Below are 19,563 nucleotides of genomic sequence, written 5' to 3' on the forward strand. Positions count from 1 at the left end.
CTTCCACACAGACACGCGCGGACACGCACGCACGGACACACACACGCGCACACACACACACACCCCCACCACGGGCCGGGGCATCTTAACAGCCGTGCCCCAAACGAAGAGTGTGCAACTGCACCCAACACTGGTCACAGGCATGCTTTAAAGACCCGGCTGGGAGGCATTCCACGCGCACACACACTCACACGCACACACGCACACACACTCGCAGGCCATAAAACATCGGTGTTCTCTAAAGTGGCTTTTCGGGCTGCTGTGGATTTTTCAGAATAGGTTTTCTCCAGAAGCACTACTTTGCGGGGCTCACAGAAGAGCCTCTTCCCCGGCGCGGGGAGGACTCCCGACCCCCGAGCCGCCACCATTCCTGCGCCGGCCCCCGCCGGGCCGCGGGCGGAGCGCGCCCGGGAGTGCGGGCCACGCGGCCCCCGCCGCGGCGCGACGCGGGGCTCGGGCTCGCAGGACGCGCCGCGCGGCAGAGGTGGGTGCCTCGGCGGCGGGAGGGCTCGGGGAGCCGGGCCTGAAGGCGGCTCGCCTGGGCGCCGCGGCCGGACGCGGCGGGGACCCGCTCGGCCCCCGGGGCTCGCCCGCCGCAGAAGGCCGGGGGCCGCGCCGCGCGCCCCTCCTCCGGCCGCAGCTGCCGACCCCCGCGGACGCCGCGGAGAGAGCCAGGCCGGCGCTCCGGGGCGGGAAGGAGGTCCCCGGGGCTGCAGGCGTGTGCTCCGGGGGCCGCAGCCAACTCTAGGGGATGTGCCTGGGCTGGGCAACCCCGACCTGGAACAGCTCATGGGGTGCTCTAACTCGCTTTACTTTGGCATGGAAGCTACTTCAGGATTGCAGCACTTCCACACGTTTTTATTTAAAAATGGTCTTTCCCCCTCCCCCTCCAGATCCACTTTTATCATTATTTTTGCATTGCCTCCAGTCCCACGTCCCTCCTTCTTTTAATTTTTTTTTCTAGAACATTCCATCCCCCTCAGCTTCTTCCTCCATTAAACTGAGACTTGAACGACTGTGTGTTCCTGAGTTTTGGGGTTCGGCGTGCTTTCTTCCAATCCCTCCTGGCCCCTCAAAGTATTTTCATAAATAAACAAAGAAAACAAGCAGCACTTGGCATTACAATATTCCTATCAATCAGCACACTTTTCTTTTATTAGCTGTCATCACAGGGAACCAACCGTCTTCTAAATACGGACTTAAACTGAAAAATTAATACTTTAAGAAATCATTAGCGTTCTCCATTAATCAATAAGTTCCAATAATGAATGTATTCTTACCTCAATCCGTGATTGAAAAACCGTAATTTCTTTTTCTTCTTTAGCATTCTCCTCCTACCTTGACTTTTGTCACTCTTGACATCTAACGCTACATACAGTAATGTGAATACAGCTCATCTGCCTCTTGGATACTTTTCCTTCTCTGTTTTCATTACCGTCAAACACATCCATCATCATACATGGAAATGTCTGGTGTTACTCCACGTTGAAGTAAAGTCTGTACCCTGTAGTGTTCTCTCCTCTCAGTAATAATGGCTTCTCGAAAATCCTGACTCACAAGCATTCTGTTACAACATGATTATGACAACCATCATGTGTGTTCTTCCCTGAATGGTCAATAGGTTCACCCTTTAATTAGGACATTAGTAAGATCTCCCAGAAATTCTTTAAACATTTATCTGACACAGTCTTAATTTCCAAGTTATTTCAGGGTTTTGGAACTCTCTTTAGTAAAATTGGGTCAAAAAATAGAACAATAGATATTTTGTGGGGCACCAAAAAGACTTCTAAGCTCTTAAGCAAATATCTCCTTAAGTCTTAATATTTTGAACGTGATCGCCTACAGATCACTGTGATGTGTGTGACTCTTCAGGTGGGGGGGGTGCCTTAAATAATTGCAAATAAACACTATAACTATTTAAGTTGGAATATGGAGAAGGTATTGTTCCGTTGGACTCTTAGAAGAATGAAATAGGTAAAACATCGCACAGTTGGAATTTTTTAGTATCTGCAGGTCTTGTCCATGTTTCAGGAATGTACCTCTGGATTTTCTATGATGCACATTAGCAGATGTGGGTTTGAATTAGAACATTAGAGGACAGAAGGGCGAACACTCTAATGGGAAGAAAGGAAGGTTTTAAAATCTTAAATCACTGTTTGGGTCAAGATGAATCTCAAGAAGACTAATACTTGGCATACTCATTTCCCCAGATAAATGCTATGTAAATTGGTCACTGATTGATAGCATTTATTAAAATTCCAATTTAAAATGCTAATTAAGTAATGCCCATTTATACATATCAGATACAGGTTAGGTAAATTTTTATATTGGACTACATTGGAATATTCTACATACACATCTACTTCTACCTTTTCTGAATACAAAAACTAATTATTTCCAAATTGCACAAAGACAGTATCCCTTGAGAATAATCAAGGGCTTACTCTGAACGCAGCTGAGCAGCAGTAGGAGCTCACAGAGAAGAAGAGGAAGAGATATGGTTTTAAACAGTTTTTATTGCTGAAAAGTGAAGGCTGGCTTCCACATATATCTTCCCAAGAAAAGACACAAAGTTTTGTGGCCACCCCTATCCATACAGTAAATCACTGCCCTCTTGTAAATAAAGGAGTCTACTGAAGAGTTCTATAGAGACATATAATAAGGCACACATTAAATTTCTACTTTCATCTACTACAGTTTGCCATATTGATGATATCAGGAATAATGAGCATTATGGATACCGCCTTTTATAGGTTAAGCATTTCTTGTCTAAGATTTGCAGAATTCCCCACAGTTTCATGAGCAGACGGTATTAAATATGTTGAATTATGTGGCTATTTTATGTTGTGAATAAATAACCACATGAAATCATACTTGCGCTATTAAATGAATTTTACTTATAACTGAATTCACTTCTTTAGGCATAAAAGCCTAATGACTGCACACCACAAGGAAGATTTTTAAAAATGCATGAACCAAACCAAATCAAAGCAAATTGTATTAAAGAAAAAAAAAAAGTCCATGAATGAGCTGTTACTTCAGACTGGCACCAACTTAGCTTTAATATTAAGAATTCTTCTGACCTCTCTCTACTTAAGCCAAAAACCTTGGGGAACAAAAAAATCGGTTTAACCAAAACTAGGATCATTACCTTTCCTGCTGATGATCAAGTACCGAATCCATACTGTTAGAGATGCTAGTACAAAATCAAAATCTAACACTTTTCGCTCTACTGAACATATGACTATGATAACCACTAATACAGAGCACTTTATTCGAGTGTCACTATATTAAGCATTTAACACATTTTTATTTCTCTAAGCAAGCCCGTATGAAAAAGTAATATTGTTATCCCATTTTACAGATGAGGAAACTGGACCTAAGGTTAATAATGGTCCAATAGTTAGAGAATACCATAGCTTAAATTCAGCCCCAGGTGTCCTGAGCTTGATGCTTAAGCCATTTGACTAAATACCTAGTATTTAGTAGTTAAAACTGGTATTAGGCGTGTAGTTCACTTTCGAAATCAAACGTGTCAGGATAAGCCACACCAAGGATTTGGAAACATGATATTCAATTCTAAAACCGATTATTTGCGGATTTGGGAGGAGGAAAAAGGAAGAGACACGGTTTTCCCTGTGTTTTGAAGTTAACCTTAATAGTTAAGGTTACTAGTAGTATACAGACCAGTATTCTCTGCAAGTTGGAAGCTTATACAGGAATAAAACAGTTAATAACTATTCCTGATTGAGGAATTGGCATAGGTCAATATGTACCTGTCACTCTAGAATTTAGTTTGTCTAAATGGACCTTGTTAAAAATTACACATTTATTTGTAAACAGTTTTGTTCTTTTTTAAATACACAAGTATGTCAAAGACACTGTTTATGTCATCAAAATTACAGCGCACTGACATCAATTGGTACATAATAATTGTATAATTACTTTGATACATGCTGGGAATTGAATTTTAGATTTCATCTTCTTTTTCCCAAAGTGTTATTTTGTCAGGAGCAAGAAAGTCTCTAACAGCTACATGGACTCTGTTAGAAGATGACATAAAACTGTATTTAAAATCATATTTCTGGGTCCTTTTCCCAATAAAGTTCAATTATCATTTACACTGGAACCAAAATAAAGGCTTGAGGAAAAGGCTCATCCTAAAGTCCAATTCATAATTTTCACAGATGTTTACAGTAAGTCTAAAAGGATGGTATAATATTAGGTGATTCTTTGATTTAACCTACAGAAAAATCCACCCACAATATAGCTTTTGAGTTCACAACTATGTGCAATGACCCACATCCCAAATCTTTCTATCAGGTAAGTTTTCTGCTTTATTTGTAAAAATGTTATGTCACCCAAAACACAAGTGCCTTCTGAAATCTGATACTATGTGAAGACCTGAGACTCTTTCTTTAGATCTCCAATCATGTTTGCTGTGTGACAAAAGAACTGGTTCTTATTTTTGTCCTAATTCAGGTGACCTTGGGCAGGAGCATGCTGGGTCCTCCACAGCCTGGGCAGGCAGGGAGGAGGAGGAAGCAAGATGTGGGAGTGTGTGATGAGGTCTGGACTCCTTGCAGGGGGCAATCAAGCAATGCACTGTATCCAAAAGGCTTAGTGAGCTTCAGCTCTGTGCTGGCAAGTATCCAAGTGGGAGGGAAGGGGGCGAGGAAGGGAGATCATTCCTCTCTAGTGGTGAGAGCGAGACAGGGGGCAAGAGGGCAGGGCTTCGAGAGAAATCCAGATGGTCAGCAAGAGTTAGCGGGGGGTACATATGCCAGGGACTGGGCATACAGCAAGAGCCAAGGACCCAAGTCAAGCCACCAAATGTCCAAAGGCAATGTTAGGAGGGAGTCTGTATGGAGTAGTGTGTAGAACCCTAGTTCCATGTATAAACCGCCATGACTGGGGAAGCCCAGGAGAGGCCGAGGTAGAGTTGGCTGGTTGGATCCCAAGGCTGCAAGAAGCTAGACTAATTCCCAGGCCCACCCAGGGATGGCAGTATTTGTCTATGCTTGGCAATTTACTGGGTTCAACTTATTTTTATGTTTTGAAAATGAGAATACCTGTGGGGTAGAGGGCTCTTGGAATGTATTCTTTGATAGACCACGTGTTAAGAAACGGAAAGGTGATAAAGAAAAATGATAGAATTATTTTAATTGCAGTCATTTTGTCAACCTGATCTCTGTTTCCACCCATCATGCCATTTACCCAACCCCAAAGCACATTGTAGTGTTAGTTCTCAAAACACATTCTCCGTTGAACGTTAAAAAGCTAGGCAATATATCTTTGAGATTAAATATCTTACTATAAATACTTTGTCTTCTTTGTTCAGACACCAAGAATTAGGTATTCATTGATGTTTTTAGGTGTGTAATTATCTATAGAAGAGAGTAGCTAATCACTGATCAAATCCTTTACACAGTGGACAGAGCATAGAATCAAACGAACTTCTATAGTCCTTCTTGAAAATTATCACATAAACCCATAAGTATTAAGATCATTTTTGCAGGTAGCCTATTTAACAAGTCTTTATTGACATACGAATCTAGATAATAATGTATTATTTTCAGAGGGTTCATGACATAGTCACACGCAACACATCTTTCATGATTTTTTTTCTATTTTGTGAACATAAATCATGTCTAAGCACATGTTTTTATTGTCATTTTGGATGGAGGTATATGCCTGATCCTTTTGTTTTCACCTGGCCAATGTCTGCTTGTTCATGACTTGGTTTGGAAGGCAGTTCTTCCAGTTAGTCTTTTGCTGATCCACTAAGAATTTAAGAGTCCCCCCTTTGAGTTCCCATTGAACTCTGTAAATATCCTTTTCATCATACTATATTCTGCTGCCTGTCCACTTGTCTGTAACTCCCTCCAGACCATAAACACAGGAGGGCAGGAACCACTTCTCTGCTGATTCCCCAGCACTTAGCATAGTGTCGTGTACTAGAGACATTAAAGAAATACTGGGTGAGGGACAGGTAGATGGAGAGATCGTGAGAAACAAACAGCCCCGATTGAAGAAACTGCTTGCTACAGAAAACCATCTGTATCATCTGTATTTATCACACTGTTCTGTAATTATTTGGTTTTCTGTCTCTGTCTCTGTCTCTCTCTCTCACACACACACACCCTTAACCCAAGGGCAACCTAACCTAACCCACATTTTGAGGCTCCTAGCACCACAGATAGTTTGAGATCACTATCTTTTAAAACTATAAATGTACACTTTTTCATTATAAGATCATGGAATTATAAAACTGGACACACACTTAGTATGTGATCTAACTCGGTTGTACCCTTCTGGATCCCCGGACACAGAAGAACCCATTTGTTGTTGTAGTTGTTTTTAACCCCTGCCCTGCCAGGTCCATTTCAAGTGATACATTAAAACATTTCACATTGTTTACCAGGAGCGAATTCTACTTTGAGAGTCTCTAAATCTCTAAAGCCACTGTTTATGCCCAAATGTTCTTGCTCAGTCTTCAGTAGAAACAAGGAAGAACTGGTCACCATTTTCTTTTTCTTTCTTTTTTTTTTTTGAAGATTTTATTTATTTATGTGTGTGAGAGAGAGAATGAGAGAGAGCATGAGAAGTGGGAGGGTCAGAGGGAGAAGCAGACTCTCTGCCGAGCAGGGAGCCCGATGCGGGACTCGATCCCGGGACTCTAGGATCATGACCTGCCATTTTCTCCATAAGTGGCCTTCATAAGCTTGACGTTGACTGTTCTCAAGTTTCCCCTTAAGATACACATTGTCAGGCTAAATAATCTTGCTTATTTTTATTTGACTTTACTTTACCAGTTCCTCATGGGTTGGATGTTCATGTCTTCCAGCATCTTACAGGCTGTTCTCTGAACCTCCTTCCCAGGATGTGTGTGTGGGGGGAGGGGAGCTGCTGAAAACCACGTTGACTGGGTCATTAGGCTCAAGATTTGCAGATCAAGGCCAAGGATCCAGAAAGCAGGGAAAGAGGGTGACGCAAGCATTGCACTGGATATCCCTCTTTAGATATGCCAGCAAGGGGTTCAGAGGTTGGAGAGAAGGGAATTAGCTCTGCAATGTGCATTTACTAACCCATTCCGTCACCCTGATATTTCTGGAAATAGATGTGATGCCAGGTGCTGAGTGAATGCAATCATGGGCGTCGCCTCCATCCAGGGGGCACGGAGGGTGACAGAAGGCAAGGTCTAGGAAATCGGAGAGAGTCAAGAGTGTAGCACAACAAAGAAACCCCAGAAGAGAGGTTTCAAGACTCCAGGCAGACACCGAGGAGGGCGATGGTTAACAAAGCCCCAAGTCACAGATTAATACTTACGCCTAAATTTGGCAGGAAGCAGCAATTTGTGGCCTAAAGGGGAAAGACTGTCTAGTAGAGTAATGGGGTGAAAGTCAGATTTAAAAGCAAGATGGTGGGGAAACGGAGACAGCTTGTCTGCAAACGAGAGTTTTTCTTCAAAATTCTTAGATTTGAACTTGACTTACATTTATTGAATGCATATTATGTGCCTGGAACACCTTAGGTGTTTGCACAGGAGATGCCTTCTTTAATCCTCCCTGGGGCAAGAGGAGTTTAAACCTAGTGTAGAAAACTGTATTTCCATTACTTAAAATACTCTGTAGGGAAAAATATACTGGTTCTTTTAAGGCAAATTTCTACCTGAGGTCTCTCTCGGTCTGTAAAAAGCCAACGTGCTTCTCCCGTCTCATGGAAGGGAGGGAGAGCTTGGGCAGCATAAGAGGAATCATGCAAAGATACCCATGGGGCAGAACTGAGTATTCTAAAAAAGTGGGAGGGAGTATGAAGTAAAAAACAGCCTGAATCGGAGTGTTCCTCCTCTTGGGGCTGTCAGCTTCTGAGTGACAGCGAGTTTCAGGGACTGTTTCTTTCTTTAGAAGACTGGTGTAAAAGAAACGAGGTCTTTCTAGAGGTCTAGAGTAGCTGATAAGTAAAATAAGGACATCTCTTCAGCCAATGCTGAGCAAGGTAAATGCACAAGTCAAGAGATCCTAATCTCTAAGGCAAGTGTCCAGGTGAAGATATCAGCAGGAGACTATACAGGCATTTGAGTGCCCACCCTCCTCGGGGGCAATTTGATTTTGACACAGAAACTACTGTGAAAATACAAAGAGCTCTATGTTATTTCTGGCCAACGGCCTTTGCAAGACTTTCAACAAAAGGTCTGTACAATGTGATCATTCAAATGAATTCTAAAGATTAAGGCAGAACAAGTTAGAGTATTTTAGAATTAATTTCATAATATTACTCATTAGATCAATATATCACTGTGTCACTTCAGCTCGAGTTTCAGCTCTAGTGCAGAGGAGAGAAGCAGCTGGTAAGCAGAAAGGCCCTCCTAGTTAGGTACAAGTCTCTGTTGATTAACTGTATCTTTTTTTGTTTGTATTCTAGTATGGATGTGGGGTGAAATTTACCATCAAGGAGTTTCTGGCAGGGTTTCAGAAAGATGGTTAGAATGAGGAATTTTCTGACTGGCAAAGAACAGTTAGATTACGTTGTGATTAACAGGAATTTATGATTAGGGAGAGAGGTGCTAAATTATACTGCGGCATTTATTCCATAAAAAGCTTATTCTATTGCTTGGTGATTATTTCTAGCAATTTTAATAAAAACATGTAGTGTCATAATCAGGGTCAGGAAAATTCACGGCTGTAATTCAGATAAGCAGGTATCTTCAGATTACTTGAATAGGCACCACGGAAACTGGTAATAAAATGGGCTCGCTGCAGAGAGAGAACCCAAACAGCACAAAGAGGCTTCTACAGTTGGTCCATTGAAACCTGGGAGGAGACATCACAGCCCGCCCTTCAAGGATTCTCTACAAATTCTCTAGGAATCAGGAAATCTGACGTCCAGACAGGACTGTTCTGATAGGCTGGGTGACCTTACTAAGCCTTCACTGATGTGTGCCTCAATTTTTCCCTCTCAAAAAGGAAATTGCTCAGGTCTTTTGAATCCTTTAAGGGGACAAGCCATCTTTGATGTCTTAGGATCCTCGTTTTCAGTTATTGGATATTTGGATTCTTGCATTTTCTTAACCTTTTTTCTGTTTCCACTCTGCCTTTCCACTCTCCTGATTGTTTCCTTGCCTGTCCATTCAATATCAATTTACAGATCAAACTTTTGCTTATTTCTTTGGAGGAATAAGTTCAAGGGCCCACTGGGTCATTTCCAAATGCTGACTTCTTAAGGCAGATGTGATTTAGAAAGCAGGTGTTTTCATCTTTATTCGACTCCACATATGAACATCCCTTGTGTGGTGATCCTGGCCACATTCCAATGCATGTAAGAGGTGGAAGGTTCTTTCTTTCCTAAGAACATGGAGGATTTTTTTTTTTTTTTTTTTATCAGAAGCCAAGAGAGGTGACAAGGTGTATGTGAGTTATATTATTATATGTTTGTTTTTGTATTGCTGGTGGCAATCATGCGTGTTTATTCTTTTTAGCTAAGATTTCTGTATCTTGCAAGATCTCCTTCTTCTAATGCCCCTGTGTTCTATCGACAACTTCAAGTTCATTGTCCTACAAGCAGGAGGATCTTTGTAGGTGTAGTTAGTATCACCACCAGTTTCCGGTCTTGAAGAGATCACACAACATCACCAAATGTTAGGACCCAGGAGAAACTTGAAGTTTATTGCTCAAAGCCCTCACCTCCTCACAAGGCAACTAGTTTACATAACGCTAAAAAAACAGACCTCTCTCCTATTTACCACTGATCCTAATAATCGTTAGCATGGCCCTGCACCCACCTCATACTTCCTTAAGCAAAGAAGTGTTACCATTTGCCTGAAGGCATCTGTTCGATAGAAAATGAAGAATCTCCGTGACCTTCATTCAAACACGAAACTGCCCAGCCCCCTCTAGTCAATGTGAAATTTAATTAATGTCGTAACTAGCTGGAGGAAAAAAAAAATCTTTTCCTGAGCCTAGAATTAGAACATTTATAATTTTCTACTTTTTTTTTTTTTTTTACTTCTAAAGGATCAAGAAGACTTTCCAAAGAGTAAAATACAAATCAATATTCAATTTTCCTCCAATTATGAAGAAATAAACCAACTTCAGGTCTTTCTTATATCTGTACTGCCTGTGAATTTGCTGCTTTTATACCCTCGTGAGAGACTAACTAAGGATCACTATCCTCTGCAGAGACAGCAACTACAAATGCCAAAAAGGGGAATATTTGAAAATTCTTAAATTCATTCTTCTGCCTTTTTCCCTATCCTATTTCAAATCAATTTCCTATTTTCTCACATTCCTCCCGGCTGGCAGCTGCTCCTTCTGGGCCTTTATCTGGCCCGAGGAAGAACGACAGGCAAGCAGTTGCCTGGCATTGGATGCCAGCCCTGTTCCCAGTCTGGAGACAGAATGTCTAATCTCCATATTACAAGCAGCTTCCAATGGCCCCGTCTTAAAAAGCATTGTCACACTCAGGTCCACAGGCTGGGGTCCCCTGTCTTTCTTTTCAATGGGAATTAAAAAAATTTTTTTTTCTTGGAAGACTCTTATGAAAAAGGAAAACAATAACAATATTCAATTTGCAAATCAAGTCACTAAAGAAAAAAAAAAATGCACCTGCATTGTGAATACTGAAGAAAGGAAGAAGTCATGTAATAAACACTATTTGTAGACTGTCCGAAGCCATACAGTTGAAGTAAAATAGCTTTCTCCAGCGCCTGGGTGGCTCAGTGGGTTAGGTGTCTGCCTTCGGCTCAGGTCATGATCTCAGAGTCCCGGGATCAGGCCCCCCCATTGGGCTTCCTGCTCACTGGGGAGCCTGCTTCCCCCTCCATCTGCCTGCTGATTCCCTTGCTCATTCTCTCTCTCTCTCACTATCAAATAAAGAAATAAATAATCTTTAGAAAGATAAATAGCTTTCTCTGGTGGCCTGACAGGGAGAATGGACTCTCCCGAGCAAATCCGTAACTTCTATAAACCAAGAAACTGGCGAAGACCACCCTCAAGGACCATGAAGAGATTTCCCCACCCACCGCCACCCTCGAAGAGCCAGCTACATCAGTGGAAATGGCACCTAGCCTCCTTGATGTGTCTGACTCGGCCATCAGACTCTTCTCGGTATATGTCCAGAATTATATTTTTGTAGATTCAAAGATCCCCGCTCAGTAGAACAACTCACCACCCCCTTCCGCCCCCAGCAATCCCCACGGAAATGCCACACATCTTCTCTGTCTCCAGCGTTTGATGGATCTCTGCCAAAGTGGGTGCCCAGACCTTCAGTGCAGTAGCTGCGGCTGTTTAGACCTTCCCTAGTGGTCCCGCCCCGCAGGGATGACTGCCTGGCAATCTTGGTAAGGACTGCCCAGTCCTCTCACTTCACTTTCTTTCCACGTGGATTTCTAAGCATCTTCCCCTGCCTTTTTTTTTTTTTCCTTTTGTAGTGTATGGCAAAAGAAAAAACAATCATCTGATCTAATCTCTGGAATATAGTTTTATAAAGTCAAGGAAAACAGGGCAGAAAAGCAATTTACAAATAAAATATACTGATCTATTATTCTTCTAGTTGAATGCAATAAAGCATAATCATAAAGTTCTCACTGCAGTATGGACCACTTATTTCCTGAAACCAGACTCCTTCTGATTTTCCCACTTCCTCCGAAAGCTCTGGACACCAAGGTCATGTCTTTTCCCTGTTCACTGTGTTCGGGCGGAAGTTGCTATAATGCTCCTGTTTTCACAGGTGCCTCCTCTTCTCTCACACCCTTGGTTTTTTTTTTTTTTTTTTCCTTTCCACTGAGACTTCCTTTATTCTAAGTCTCATTTCATTACCTCTGTCCTAGGATGTGTCAATAACTCTGATACCCCACTCCAAACCATATTCCAGGCGAGCCTTCCTAAGGACTTACTTGCAAACGCTCCCCCACGCTGAGACCCTCACTGGCTGCCTATTGACTACAAAATCAGTCCAATCCTCGGTCTGTTACCTAAGAGGACTTACCTAAGAGCCTTGGCAACCTGATTTTTCTCAAACATAACTTTACCCCTGCTACCGATTGCGAGTCACATCACTCCCCCTGCCCAGACTCCCTCCCCTCCACCTCCCCGCATCTCTCCTCTCTCTCTCCCCACGCCCCCCCCCCCCCCCCCCGCTTTTCTTCATCTCTGACTTGCACAATCATTGCCATCTCTTCAGGCCTCATTCACAAACGATGTTATTCCATGATTTCAATTTCCTGCCAGGCTCGTAGCCAATCACTTTATGTCTTCAATAGGATGTCCTACGGGCATCTTAAATAGAACATGTTCAAAGCTAAAATAATCATCTTCCAGAGACTTCTATGCCTTCTGCATTCCCTGTGTCAGTGAGCGAAACCTCTGCGCCCCCTCCCCTGCCCCGAATGCCCAAGAATGAAACCTGGATGCCACTGTGTTCTCGTCTGGCAGCCCAGTCCCCCACATCACATGGCTCCAGAGGCCTTCGGTCATCTTTGCTACTTCCATCGATGTAGTCCCTGCCTTCCTTAATGAAATCCGCATTTTCCACCTGGTTACAGGATCATACCTGCCTCCATTCTTGGCTTCTCCCGACACATTCTTTCCACAACAGTCTGATCTCTCAAAATGAGAAATAGAACCATATTGATTTCCGGATTGAAAAATTTTAAATCCTTCCCCACTGCCATGAAGATAAGTTCCAAATTCCTTGGTGGGGTTTTTAAGATCCTTTGCGAACGAGCCTCTCCTTGCAGTTTTTACTATGGTTATGGTTTCTGGCACTTCGCAAAGGCTATTCCTTCTCCTTGGAAAGGCATCCTTCCTCCGCTCACTCCTCTTTGGCCTTCATGTCCCAGCTCAGAGGCCTCCTCCTTCTGTCCTGAAAGTCTCCTGTCCCCTCATGGCTAGATGCCACTGGATTATTGCAAATTCACTATACTAAGAAAATATAACAATGACAGCACTTACTACATTGTATCTATTGTTCTAATATACTTCCTGTTGTTCAATATGATTAGCTTAATGTTGGTTAAACGAAAGAACGGATATATAAAGTATTTCACCTGACTACTGCCCAACAGAAAGACTTTACATGGTAGAGAAAATTATAATAAAAATATATCACGTTGTGCACACATCCAGGTGGATACCCAATAAAATAGTAAACATGAAACATATTTTGAATCCCAGCCCACCTCAAATGTCCTTTTACTCAATTTTTGCATGCAGAGATTTTATCCGTCCTTTGGCATTTAATGTCATTTTCTTCTCAAAGCCCTCCTTGACCAATTAGTTGACATTAATCTCTTCCTCTCTGCATTCCCCTGGCTCTTCCTTTCTGATTGTATTACCGCATAACTCCCTGCACTTGCTGTGGCTGTCTCATAGGCAATTCTAATGCAACATATCCAACATGTCACACTCACGCCCAAAGCCATTCCTCCCTCTGGTCCTTTGTATTTCAATTCATATGTTTCCTCCCATAGTTGACCAAGGTAAAGTTTCGCCTTTTCCTCAACTCCAACAGAGAGTCCATCACCATATCCTCTTGCTTCTACTCCTTACATAGGTCTTGAGTCTCAGCCCTTTTTTTTCTTTTTTCTTTTTTTTTTTTTTGGTTCATGCAACTGCTGTCCAGATTTAGATCCTAATCATCTTGTGCCTGGATTTTTACAATAGCATCCTAAATATTCTCTCCCTCCTCATCCCTTCACCTTACTGGCACCCTCTTTCCACTCCTGCCAGAGTTACCTTTTAATAACACAAATCTGCTGATGTCTCTACTTTGTTTCCTACAAAGCCAAATTTAACCTCCTTAGCAGGACACCTTAGGCCTTTTATAACAGATCCTGGGCCTTTCTTCTTAATTTTCATTTGCTGTTTTAATTCAACCTACCCCAGAATCTTCCTTCATAAAATATGTTACCTATTACTCCTCAAAATATACTTTGCCTTTTTGCTGAGTAAGGGGCCTACACACATTCAAATTGTATACATTAATTAGAAAATTCAAATAAATCAAACGTTTCCTCTAGCTGCCACATTTTGTTACTCACCAGACCAAAACCGAAGCTGCATAATCTCCCTCTGTGATAGATGCATGGAGGCCTAATGAAAACTAGAAATGATGGGTCTAGGAGTCAGACAGTTCTGTGTTCAAATTCTGCCTCTGCCTTATTTTCACTTATTAGATGCCTGATCTTAGGGAAATTACCTGACATTTCTGAGTCTAAGCAATGTATATGAAATAAAAATAATGTAATTCCTATGTTGTTGGCTGGCTGTGAAGTTAACTGAGATAATTACTGAAACATACCTATCATACAACTGAAATACAGTAGAACCTCAAGGCAGGGTTCACATCTCATTCATTGTTCAAGCCCTCACAGTACTTAGGATGTGTACACACCGAATACAGTTGATTTATCTGAACTGAATTTGTGGAAAATTTTAAATTACCATGGCTAACGCAACTGTTAGAAGATCCCTTGGTTCTACAGTAATAAAGATTTAGAAATTTTCCAAACATCAAAACTAATAATTTGAATTTGATTTACATTGTTAAAACAGAATAGCTTCACTCCTTGGCACTACTGGAAATATTAATTCAATCAGTCACTTTAGGCAATAAATTACTTAAAAATTAATGTTGCATCTAAAGAGTTTAAAATACAGTTGCGATATGAGTAAAATCAAGTATTTAATTATTTCTATTTTTATCATACTCATCTAGAGCATATGGAAGAAATTGCTCATACAATTTATGTATGTGCATGCAAATAGATTTCATAGTCAAAGGTAGTACAATTAAGCACTGCATTAAAAGTTAAAAAATTAAATAATGTTGATGGACCCAAATAAAAATTAAAGTTAGTTCTTAATATCCAAGAATGTCAAATAACGCTCAACAGTCCTATGATATTACGGAAGTAGAAAAGGATTTTGAGACAGAGGTAGCATCATTATTTCTGACACAAATTAGCTATGTGTGAATTGGCAAATATTGAGTCTGGAAGAGGCAAAGATTATTTTCCTGTTTTTAGAATAGCGACAGTCATAAAATCCCCCGATACATTTCCCCAAAGAATATAATGGAGTTGGTTAGAGTCTTTGGAAAGAAGTAGCCTCAGGATCTGTAGGGTCAAAAGACAGAATATATTTCCTAACTCTGAAATACTGGACCTTGCTCTCAGTATGTCACACGTGTCTGCACACAGGTTAAACAGTATTCATCAGTTGGGCTTACTGGACCAGAGAAGCACTTCCGCCAGCATAATCTTCACAATAAGAATTAGTGACCATCAGAGAGATAAGAAAAATAACAATATGATACTCGTGATCTTGTTTGCTAGTACTTACTTCCTCTTGGAGAAATTAAAACATCAGGTGACAAAAGTTGGGCAAAATAAAATACTGTTAAAATTCATCATAGATTTTTAGAAATCTCTTTTTATTCTAATGTATGGATTTATCATAACACACATGGGCTGTCAGAGTCACACAACGCCTTCCCAAAGCCCCCTTTTTTTGGATTGCCTGCTTGGCTTCATGGCATCACCTGTGCAATTTCAGTTTCAATTAACTGACTGAATCCATAGATGACCCAAAGAAAGCCAACTACCAGCAAGGCCAGCGTCCGTATAATGGTCTGCCATGATAGGTCTACCCAATATGTCTGCCATGATAGGTCTACCCAATATGGCTGTGTTGTCTAGGGGATGGAGACTATTCTCCAGCGAGTAGATCCTGTCTTTGGGAAGTTGGATCTGGAGATAAAACGGGAGAACAAACATCTATCAGCAACAGAGGCAGAAGCAGAAGGAAAAAAACATGTGACCTGACCAAGTCATCGTAAATAGGGGGATCTGGGCGTGGATATCTCTTAACACTCACTCCACTTCCCTAAAACCCAACTGAACACTTGCTGATGTGTCGTGATTAACATTCATTTCTTCCAGGCATACTGAAACGGGTCTCTGTTTTTCTCTTTCTTTGCCAAGTCTCTATAATAATTCTTTACCGCCTAGGTAACCCGAGTAACTCTAAATCCTTACATTCCACAAGCCTCTCATGTAGTCTCAGTCAGCACTCTGACTCCGGGCGGGTTTCCTCCATATCTTGGGTCCGTTAATATTTACTCACAAAAACTGAACTCACAAGAAATGTCTCTTTAAAAACCTGCTGTATTTATAGCAAATACATTAGCATGCATTTTGTTTTTATATTGCCAAAATGTTTTGAATAATCGCCTGTCAATCACATTTCCCTTTTGTGGGAACAGAAAGGTCAGCAAGTTGGCAAAAAAAAAAAAAAAAAAAAAAAAAAAAAGACAGCTCTGGCTAGGGTTTTGGTAGGTGGGATAAAAAGTCACTTCTCATGTACACAGCTGCGTGTAATGAATGCAACATGTTTGAGGCCTATTCTTGGATCAGTTCCCCTACATTTTAAACTCAACTTTTCTTGGCAAGATTTCTGGGGCCATACTGTGTATGTGTCTGAATTCCTTCAGCCAAAACCTCTTAATATGAAAATTCAGCACTATTGCATTTTGTGTAGATGTCATGACTCAAGATCCAGTCTGTTTTATGTACCATATGAATCAGGACTGACCTCTGTATTACTATTGACTTATTTTTAGCACAAAGTGATATTTATCTATGTCATTTTCTACGGCCGTGGATAAAAATGGGCACATATATTATCCTGGAGACTTAACAGTTTATAAGGAATATGTACAGGGAGAAAGCATTTTTAAGTGAATTAACAGAAAATACATAAAACCAAAACCACAGCCTAACTTTTGCCTTAATGAGTAGCAATTCTGTTGCAGAAAAAAGAGCCAAAAAGTTCTGTTCTGGGGAATCCAACTTCCTCTCTCTCCCAAAGGAGAAGTTCCTCTCAAAATAAGACTACCCCTCCATAAAACACACAAATAGCTCCCTCTTGCTTGTAAAGCTTTTCCTCTGTGTTCTGGAACCAAAGCTATATTTTAAAAAATAAATTTTCAGAAAGACTGCAAATGTTATCTCAATTATTAATATATTTGGAAATCTAAGTGTTAAAACGAAAGTTAAGACACAGACTTTAATTGATATAAGGAAAAAGATGAATATTTTCCCAAGCACAAAAAAACCGTATCATGTTTTAAGTTAAAAATTTATGAAGCTGAAAAGTCTTATTGAGCAGATCTCTAGAACTCACCCAGCATATAAAGAATTTGAATATCAAATCTAAACATTAACACAAAAAGATCTTGAAAATAAGCTAGAAATCATGAACAGATGCCTCAGCGTGGAAGAAAATTAGAAATACAAATATGCAAAACCTAAAGGCAAATATTTTGGAAACATGTTTGGAAATTCAATATTTTTCAACAGTCAATGAACATTGAGGTATTATATTTTCTGTCTGAAAGACTGGCCATTATTCTATAAATTTGATAAATATTCTATTTTGAAATAAACTTATCAAGGTATTAAATTTAGGTTCAGAATCATGTAAAGTTTAAAAATACTTGTCAGGGGACTCCTGTGTGGCTCAGTCAGTTAAGTGTCTGCTTTGGCTCTGGTCGTGATTCCAGGGTCCCGGGATTGAGCCCTGCGTTGGGCTCCCTGCTCGGTGGAGAGCCTGTTTCTCCCTCTCCCTCTGTCTGTTGCTTCCCCTGCTTGTGCTCTCTCTGTCACTATCACTCTCTGTCAAATAAATAAATAAAATCCATAAAAAATTTAAAAAAATATGTCTGGTGAGATCATGGGATAATCACATGTTTTTATATAATATTAGTTTAGGAGAATGAGAGAATGATCTGGGCCCTAAAGGAATTAGGGCATCAAAGTAAGAGCTAACAATTATGAAATTCAATCAGTTTACTGAGAAATACATTAATAGCTAAATTAATCCCTATTTGGTTTTAACTTGTGGTAAAAACTATTCTAAGTTGATAACACCACCAAGATGATTAATAAAAAAATCATGTACTCTTTTTTTATTCATATTTCTGCAAAGTGTCCATAATGGAATGGATAGGCCTCAGCTGCTGTCTGTGGTCGTCTCACTCGTTTTCAGATTGTTTCTTTGATTTTATAATTTTTCTAGAGTAGGGTATCTGTTCTTCATTAGGGTTTCAAAGTCAAAGATTCAAAGCTACACAGCATACTGGGAAATGGAGCCGAGCAAGCCATCCCAAAATGTGCCACTTCGGCGTGTGGATTATTTTGATCAGAAGTCATTCAGGGGCGCCTGGGTGGCTCAGTGGGTTAAGCCGCTGCCTTCGGCTCAGGTCATGATCTCAGGGTCCTGGGATCGAGTCCCGCATCGGGCTCTCTGCTCAGCAGGGAGCCTGCTTCCTCCTCTCTCTCTCTCTCTCTCTCTCTGCCTGCCTCTCTGCCTACTTGTGATCTCTGTCAAATAAATAAATAAATAATCTTAAAAAAAAAAAAAAAAAGAAGTCATTCAGGACGTAGCAGACTCAGGACAAATTTTCCTTCTCCCTTACACACCTAAAGGAATTTAGATAGGGGTCCTGACCGAGGAAAAGAGCTATTACCAGAGATAAGTTTTCATCTAAAAGACCGATCTGTACGGCAGGGCAAACATCTGATTCCCCAACATCTGCTTTCTTATCTTCCTGTGAATCCCTTTCAAAGCCCCAGGACTCTCTCCCATCCTTAGCTCAGGATGGCATAGAAGTCTCAATGGTCTGACTTGTCTTTCCATCTCGTATCTTTGCGGCTCCCGAAGATACAAAATTAAATTTGTTTTTCTCCCACGGATTTGTCTTATGTCAATTTAATTATTAGATTGGCCAAAACCTAGAAGGGTAGGAGGAGAATTTTCCAACCCAGACAACTGCATTCTCAGTGGCTCTCCGAGGAGTGAGTGTCGGAGATACCCATAAAACTAGTTACTTTCTCAAGTAAATCCATTATTTGTCACGGGGGAATATTGTAAAATATTCAGGAGAACAGGACTATGGTCCCTGTGTAAACAATGGCCCTGCTTTGAGTCAAAGGAGACATTTACTCCCAAACCAAATTATATTTGGACCACTTTGGAAAGGAATGTATAGTAAACCATTCCAGAAATTCTAGTATGTTCAATTTGCACTTTGTTTTTGATTCAACTTTTGGTCACAAATTCAGTGGAGTTCATTCAGCAAAACGGGGCCCGCTCTTTTGATTGGAAGGAAGGAAGCACAGGGTTGCAGAGACGAACCAGAGATCCGTCAGATTATGACGAGCCATCCTTGTGGGCACTCTGAAACATCTGGATTTCATCAGATTCCAGAAAACACAGTTCATACCACAATGAAAAAATTTCCTCCAACCTCTCTCCCTTTTTAATGGAATGTTTTTACCAAGCTTTGTTTTATGTGTTTGACAGAAAATAAATTACTAAGATATAAGAAATCATCTGAAGATTTGCAATCCTTACAGGAAAGGTTAATATGAGTTAGATAGGATCAACATTTTGGATATGTAAAAAATATGAATGCTTCCAGTAGTGGTCTTAAGCAAGCAGAATAATTTGGGTTGTTCAACTCTTTTTTTGTTGTTTGTTTTAAGAAATAAAAACAACAAAC

General features: G+C 40.8%; 1 protein-coding gene across 3 annotated transcripts in view; it reads right to left on the reverse strand.

Moving 5' to 3' along the window:
• The window catches only part of TENM3 (teneurin transmembrane protein 3), a 2,451,411-nt gene that overhangs the window by 324,444 nt on the left and 2,107,404 nt on the right, over window positions 1-19,563 (reverse strand). The gene's annotated exons all lie outside the window — the stretch shown is intronic.

This window comes from Mustela nivalis (genome assembly GCF_964662115.1).
Source record: "Mustela nivalis genome assembly, chromosome: 20".
NCBI classification, from domain to species: Eukaryota; Metazoa; Chordata; class Mammalia; order Carnivora; family Mustelidae; genus Mustela; species Mustela nivalis.